Consider the following 8,410-nt stretch of genomic DNA (forward strand, 5'->3'; position numbering starts at 1 on the left):
ATCCGCCACTGTCAGTCAGCATTCATTCTGGACAGTTTAACTTATTTTATGGTTCTTTGTGAGAAATGTCCTCATGTCCCCATGTCTGTCGAGGGATCAGACAAGGACACTGCTTATTATGGGATAGTAATGGCACTGACTCCTCCTCCAGCTTCCACAAGCCTGTAGTTTCACTTTGGTTCGTTCTGTCTGTTATTTTCTAACTTTGTTGACAACCATGTCAGTTATGTCCACCATGCGTGTGTCATGGCCTGTGCTGAGTTGACTTCTGTTTTGTGTTGAGTTCTTCTGTGTGCAGGTGGGTGTGTCCGGAGAGCAGCTGCTGTAGACCTGCTCATCAGTGGTCAGGGGATTTAAGGAGTGTCGGGACAACTCATCAGTGCCGGATGATACTCAGTATTGGGTAGTATTCTCACCAGTAATTGCCTGTCTCTAGCTCGTTTTGGTCTCCTGTATACCTCGCTTCCCTCATACTGATCTGCCCTGTTTCCTCCGACCTCGTCAGGTACCTCTCATCCACCAGTCTACTTCCATCATCAAAGCAATAGACTCATCGGATCAACCCTGCCTGCCTGCCCCGTTGCTCGTCCCTGACCGCCTGCTCTCCAACCCTCACCTGCCAACCTGGACACCTTTGACTCCGGTGCTCAGCTCCCAGCCATTGCCTCTGCCTCTCACCCGACCAGCTCAACCAGCCTTGACTTACCCTCCTCTCAAGCTCCCTCAACAACCAGGAAACCGTAAGCCAACTCTCTTACGCTTTGTGCCTGCTGATCTGCAACTACTCACTCTTGTTTCTGCTTCAGAACTCCATCGGAACCACCTGAACCCCGACCTTCATCTACACCTCCACCTAACAAAATTAAATAATTTTTTTCTTACCTTCTGCCTCTCGTGTGATTCTGCATGTCGTGGGTCAAAAAACTACAACACAACATGACAGAATCATCCAGCCATAAATCTGACCCACTCGCCGAATCACTTCTGCCTGCCCTCGCCACGACCTTGTCCAAACACGAGAACTCCATCTAGTCCCTCCTCGACTATTAGTCAAATACTAACCAGCATTTATTCCAGCTTGAATCCATGATCCGGCAGTTAAACGACAAGCTTACTGTGTCCACCTCTCCCGTCCCTCCGCCTGCCGCTCAAGAACTTCCGGTCCAAGCTGTTCCATCACCCCGTTTGCATTTCCGGGTCCCGGAGTCCACTCCATCGGACACCTACCGGGGTGAGTTCGGCCAGGTACGGGGATTTCTTCTTCAATGCATGTTAACATTCGAAACATTTCCAGAGACTTACAGCAGTGATCCTATAAAAATCTCCTACATCGTAGGTCTGCTCCGTGGCCGCGCCTTACAGTGGGCGGAAGCAAAAATCCGAGATCCCAATTTTCTTAAAGGTTTTCTACGCAATTTCCTCGCTGATTTTAAAAGCACCTTCGACCATACGGAGACCCCCGTGGAGATATCTAGAACCATTTGGAACCTGAAGCAAGGAAAGCAAACGGTGCTGGACTTTGCCATAGATTTTAGAACACTCGCTACCACCTCAAGTATGGACCAAGAATCGCTGAAGGGAGCTTTTACCCAAGCTCTTAATGACAAGATACAGGATCAGCTGGCTTTCTGCCCTGAGTCAGAGATGTTGGAGGACCTAATCAGTCTCGCCGTTCGCATAGAAAAGAGGCTAAGAAACTGCCCAAAACCTGCTCAGCCATGTTTTCAGCCAGCTCTGCCAAACCAGTTGGTCCGTTCCACATCACTCCCTAGTTCAGTTCATGTTTCAGCCCCCCCCCGGACGAGCCCATGCAGATAGGCCGGGCCAGCCTAACCCCTGAGGAAAGACAACACCGGTTCTCCTCCCGGCTTTGCCTATATTGTGGTAAACCTGGTCACTTCCTGCCTTGTTGTCCGGTTCGCCCAAAAGGGAGAGCCTGCCAATAATTCCTCCCCATCCCCACACATTTCTCTCCTCCTGCTCCCTCACATCATCACACAAACATGCACATAGGACCTTGGGGGGTGGACAAGTCAGGGAGTGCAGGTATGGACCCCATTTCCGCATTCCTGTGGCATCGTCATTTACTGATGGGCGAATTGAAAAACAGCCCAACCCTAAAGTGGGCTACTGGAGCTGCAATACTTACTCTGAACTGTGTGGTGCTAAAGAGTCAAATGTTTTTACACACTGGGCCTTTACGCTCTAAAGCACAGCGACATGCTGAAGCAACAGCAGTCATACGTTCCGTCAGCGCCACTGCCGTCGTGTCTGCAGCATGCTGTCTCCCCAACTGTGATTGGTCAAATGATGATGTGTGACTGACGCTACAACAAAGGTAGGTTGTGATGTAAAAAGCTTTTGGGGGTTTTAGAACCCCAGTAGTGCTAAACAGGGCCGTGCAGAGACCTTTGACGGGGCGGGTGCTCAAAGTAAAAAAAGGGGCACTTATAGAGCAATCCAACAAGTTAGAACATTCCGATAATGAGACCCTTGGGCTCAAACAACATAATAAAAATATATCAATTAGTGTCATTAGTGTTAATGTTGGTTCATAAATAATAGTTTTAGTTTTTAAAGCTGGCTTATATCTAGAGATGTTACAACCACATTTTTGCCCCTGATTCGAGTCCAAGTTGTTTGATTTTTTATTATCTTCCAATACTGAGTCCTGTTCTGATACCAGGTGGTGATGCAACGCATTATAAAAGAAGAAAGAAGTTGTCCTTCTGTCTGTATTTGTCATTTTGTTATTTTAGCCTGAAAAGGTCACTCATTCAGGAAGTACATTTAACAGGAATCAAGATAATTTATTGCTATTGCACAGGTGTACAACCAAATATATTTTGCGTCTACTAAAGACAGCTCTAGTAAGAGGTAGTAAAATAAATGTAAAATAAATGCAACCACAGAGAGTTATCCATTGTGATCTACAGCTATGTTAGTTGAAATCTTTTTCCTGTCAGTAGACAATTCTTCCCATTCCATGATCTCACTGAACTTAACACTAAACATGAGAGCTCTGCTACCAACCTAACAACAACATCCTTTGGGCAAAGGCACCATCATCCCATATGTGGCAGCGGTCTCAGAGAAACTTAGAAGAATCTTCTCCAAACACAAAATCCCAGTAAACTTTAAACCCAACAACACCCTCAGACAGAACCTGGTCCATCCAGAAGACAAAACACCCAAACAGAAGCTCAGTGGGGTCGTTCATGCAGTCCAGTGTGGTGAGGACTGTCCAGCAGATGTTTACATTAGAGAAACTAAACAACAATTACACAAGAACATAACACAACACAGGAGAGCCACCTCTTCAGGTCAAAACTCTGCAGTCCACCTTCACCTGAAGGACAAGGGACACACCTTTGACAATGAAAAAGTCCACATTCTGGACAGAGAAGATAGATGATTTCAGAGAGGAGTAAAAGAAGCTATCTATGTCAAAACGTGAAAACCCCACTTTAAATAGGGGCGGGGCTTAGATTTCACCTTTCCAGTACCAATAATACAGCTTTGAATCTCATTCAGTTTCAGTCTATGTCACACCTTCCTGCATCTAATCAACACGATGACTCACCATCAATAGAGGCTAACGACTCATCAGGAGATGGAGAGGTGGGGTACTCAGAGTAGTTTCTGCTCTTTAAAGAACAACACACAGCTACAGCTTATAAGCTTGGCTCTCCCATATTCCAGTTAGAACTGACAAAGCTCCTCAGAGGAGAAGTGAAATGTTTTAAATAAACCAAAGAAGTCCAGTTGCCTTCATTTGAACCCTTTGGAGTAATAGTCAATAATAAAAAATACATAATAAAGTAATAAAATGTATATAATTATATTCACATTCACTTTTACCATCTCGTTGTGGGAGGCGTAAAATCTATCACGGTTAACCCGCTTATGACCATAAATATAACTGGTATTTTTTGTTTTGTTTTATGGCTTTAAAATTGAAATAAAAAAGTGTAAAATATTTGTAACTCTGCTCCTTTTTCCAGAACAACCTCAGCTTTCAGTCTGGTTTATATTTAGTGTTTATGTTTATTAGTCTGTAAAACTGCAGCTTAAATGAAAAAAGAAACAGATTTGAATTTTCTTTACATTTATTACTAAACAGGATCTTCAAAATGACTTGAGAAAACTATGTCAAAAGAACTACCGGTATTTAAACTCAGAACTGTGTTGCAAACACTCAGAAAACAGTGTGACCCCTGACCTCATGTTAACCAGTTTAATGACTGCAGCCTGTCTGTGACCACAGGTCTACGCTCTGGTCTAGAGAATGGGATACAGTAAAATAAATACTAGGTATCATAAAATAACACTCATAGGCTACTTCACAACTGTAGCTACATTTCTACCAGCATTATGAAGATCAATAAGCCAGATAAGGTTAAATGTAAACATTTCACTACAAAACGTCAACTAATAAAATTGTGCACTGATAAAATTATTTTTCAGCTAAATAAATATTTATTGTAAGTATAAATAATGCTGGAATGAAGCTGAATCATTTAGTAAACAGTTGTGTGTTCAAATAAAAACCAGTGTGACTGTAATCTGTTCCTCCTCATGTCACCATCCACAGAAACAGCCTTCTGGGACACCTGACCAACCAGGTGGATTTTATTCGTGACGTTTCCATAACTTTATAAATGCTGATGATGAAGATTATCAGAATATCTCCTCCCTTTGGTTCTCTGCTCTCCCGTCGCGGTTCGCTCCGTTTCTTTCTGTGAGGCTGCAAAGCTGGTTTCCTTCTAATAGCGATTTTTGAAATAACATGAATTACATCATGTAATCTCGTTGGAAAGCTCATTTTATGTACTTTTAGAAACCGTTTGAATTATTTTTATTTGATTAGTTCAGAAGTTATGACCCGGAGAATCTAGAGTGAGAAATATCAACATCTGTGATTCTTGTTGTGAGTTTCTTCAACACTTCAGGAGAAATCTCTCTCATGTCTCATTTTCTGTCCCAGACATGCAGCTACCTGACTCTGCTCCACACACACTAGCCACGGACCAGAGGTGGAAAGAGTACTAAAATTTCCTACTTAAGTATGAGTACCAGTACTCTGATAATTTTTTACTCAAGTACAAGTACTTGCCTAAATTTTTCCTCAAGTAAAAGTAAAAAATATCGTAAATAAAATGTACTCAAAGTAAAAGTTACTTAGTTACATTTTCGTCAGCGTAAAGATGGTTACATCAGTGCAAAACCACAACACCAGTTCACAACACACTCGTGTGTACACGCACACACACAGACACACACACAGTTTGATGGAAGGATTTCTATCCAATCAGTGAGAACAGGACGTGCACATTGATTGAACGAGGTTTTTCTAGGATTGTACGTTTTGATTGTGATTAAAATTATTCTTTATTTTGAAAAAAAAAGTTAATTTTTAGATTCCATAAGTATATGAGGTATCTCAATGTTCTCATGACAAAACTCTAACATGAGACTGTGCTCTAACCTGTCACATAACGAGCTAAATGAAAGTCAAACATTTCAAATGGACCGTATGACAGCTGCTAACGTTGGCCCTGCCCCACTTTACAGTTCCTTTATTCGTGTCCATCCTAGAGCTCCTCTCTGACCTTCATGCTTATTTAGAGCAGCTGATTTTTAAAGTTAGCAGAGTTCATCCTTGGTAGTGCGTTCACTCACTCATTGAAAGATATCGGCCAGAGGCAAAATTCATTTGAACAGCATGTGTAAATGTGTATTAAAATCTTAGATGAAAATGATTTTTGGATTTTGACGGCTGGAATTGTAAGAAAATCTGATGTTTGTGACTGGTGCGGGAAAAACAAAAACTAACTTCCAGTCTAAGCCCTGGGCAGCTGGTGACGTTTCACATGGAGCTCTGCTGAAACAGCTGCAGTAAACAACGCCTGACTCTGGTGTTTCTGCGTTAGCATTATAGCAGAGAACAATGTGTCATCAATCAGATGTAGCTTCTGAAGCATCTACTAGTCGGTCAGATTTGTTTTTTCTCTGGGATACGACGACGAGAACGGATATTGGATTACCGGAGAAGTTCAACCGAACTCCGACCCCGCCAGCTGGATATCACTACCAGAGGTGCAGACATGTTTTAGACCATTTGACTCAGAAGACCTGTGACCCGATTTGGACATAGAGGAGGATTCTGCTCATCTTCAGAACCAAAATTGGTACAGTTTGTTTACTTTTCATAAATATTTCATTTCTGTGCTCCACTGGGAGCTCTAAGCCGACGAGTTCTCAGCTGGTCTTAGCTCCATCATGTGTCCCAATATAGTTCAGTAATCTACAGTTTTACTGCTGCGTGAATTTAGTGATATAACTCTGGAAAATATTTAACCGACAATTTACCAGAATAAATCTTCCTGATGCTGGAGTAACTCCTTAGCTCAATTCGTTGTTTGCACTAATACAGGATGTCATGGAGGTTCTGATGTTGAAATATAGAGATAATCTTTTAGATTATATCTGTGTGTGTGTGTTTGTGTGTGTGTGTGTGTGTGTGTGTGTGTGTGTGTGTGTGTGTGTGTGTGTGTGTGTGTGTGTGTGTGTGTGTGTGTGTGTGTGTGTGTGTGTGCGCGCGAGTGTGTGTGTGGTAGCTTTCCCAAAGGACTTGTTCTTTCCTTACTGGAGCTAACATGGTTAGCAGTTTTGCTGCAGTCATGCTAACGGGACTCGTCTAGAGTCCACAAGTAGTGGTGCTGTTCTAGATGTATATATAGATGTAGGTTATTATTTTAGATCAGACCTGTTATTTAAAAATGTGTGTAGGACACAGATACATGGCTCAGACCTTTTGCTGCAGCTGTAAACGCAATTTTACGTAATAATTAGGAGCATGAAAGTAAACAAATAACAGCGATTCACAATACTAGCATCAGCAGCTACCTTGTTTTACGTGCTGGAGTGACGTATGCGGAACACAGTTCTTCAATGACTGGAGGAGAGGATTTGGATTTTCTGTAATGATTTATGACAAAAGTCCTTAACAAAATAAAAAACTGAACCCAGTACATGTTTATATAGATGGTAAAGTGTAGTTATTTTGCATTTCTACCATTTTAATGCCGAGCCAATTCCTTTAACCCTTCACCACTGAAATCAGTTTGTTCATTCCAATCCTCCTAAATAATCCTCCAATCATCCAACTGGAATCCTTAAGGGTCCCGTAACGTCAATCCTGTCAGAATAAGCCTTGGGAGCTCAGGTGTTACTAGAACTAATGGTGTCTCCTCACCAGCGTGAGCCTCCAAACTGTGAAGGTTGGTCTCCAAACATGAACTTTAAATTTATGCATTTATCTCCTCTTGTAACACTTTAACATGTTTTAAAAGGCTTGTATCATGATATGTTACACCTCCCAGACCAAAGACAGGTCCAATATAAGATAAAATATTATCATAAACACTGCAGAGACGTCATTATTTATGAAATCTAAGTTATTTTCCTGAGCCGTTACTTCAGCCAAGATATAGGATGCATGGATTTGATGAAACCATGCTGTCTCATGCAGTCCTATATGTGTAACACACACACACACACACACACACACACACACACACACACACACACACACACACACACACACACACACACACACACACACACTGCAGCATGTTAGAATCATTTGAATGACTAATTTCACTACATTGAACAGATTTTGTAATAATTTAATCTCTTATTCTGGAGTAAAATAAAGAAACAAGCTAAATCATTACATATCTGTGGCATCAAGGAGCATCTTCTGAGTTCAAACAGGGATGGAGCACAATGTTTACACCTGAACAGTATCAGGATGTTTTAACTCACAGAGGCCTGCAGGTCATCTGTTTTAGGAGCAGAGCGCTGATAATCCGCTTGTTATGAGCGCTAAACGTTATTTTGCCGCTTCCGTGCAGAGCGGCAGGGAAACACATTTCAAACACGGAACCGAGTCTGGTTGCTGAACCGAGCAGAATTCTGATGACGTCACACCGGTGCTCGAAGGTGCGGGATCCAACCCACAGGAGAGGAGGGAGAGAAGAGGTAAACAGCTAGTGGATCACAGAGACTGAACTGATGTTTTTGAGCAAAAGTGCGGTAAAAATGGCTGTTTGGCCTCATTATCAATTAACCCCCCACCCCCCCCCAGATGCGTTGCTCATGCAGGTGTCTCTTTCTGTTCCTACGCTGCTACACGTAATATTTTTAATTTATTAAGCCTACAATTTATTTTTATTCAGTAACGGATATGATTTAATTTGTAGCGAATTACAATTCTTTTTTAAAACGTACTCAAGTAAAAGTACAGATTTTAAAAACGATTTAAAAAGTATAAATATACAAAAAAACTACTCAATTACAGTAACGTGAGTAAAGGTAATTCGTTACTTTCCACCTCTGCCACAGA

General features: G+C 41.9%; 1 protein-coding gene across 1 annotated transcript in view; it reads right to left on the reverse strand.

Annotated features, from left to right (window-relative positions):
* The window catches only part of LOC129157532 (uncharacterized), a 52,371-nt gene that overhangs the window by 41,932 nt on the left and 2,029 nt on the right, over positions 1 to 8,410 (reverse strand). The gene's annotated exons all lie outside the window — the stretch shown is intronic.

Source organism: Nothobranchius furzeri, chromosome 2, assembly GCF_043380555.1.
Source record: "Nothobranchius furzeri strain GRZ-AD chromosome 2, NfurGRZ-RIMD1, whole genome shotgun sequence".
Lineage (NCBI taxonomy): Eukaryota > Metazoa > Chordata > Actinopteri > Cyprinodontiformes > Nothobranchiidae > Nothobranchius > Nothobranchius furzeri.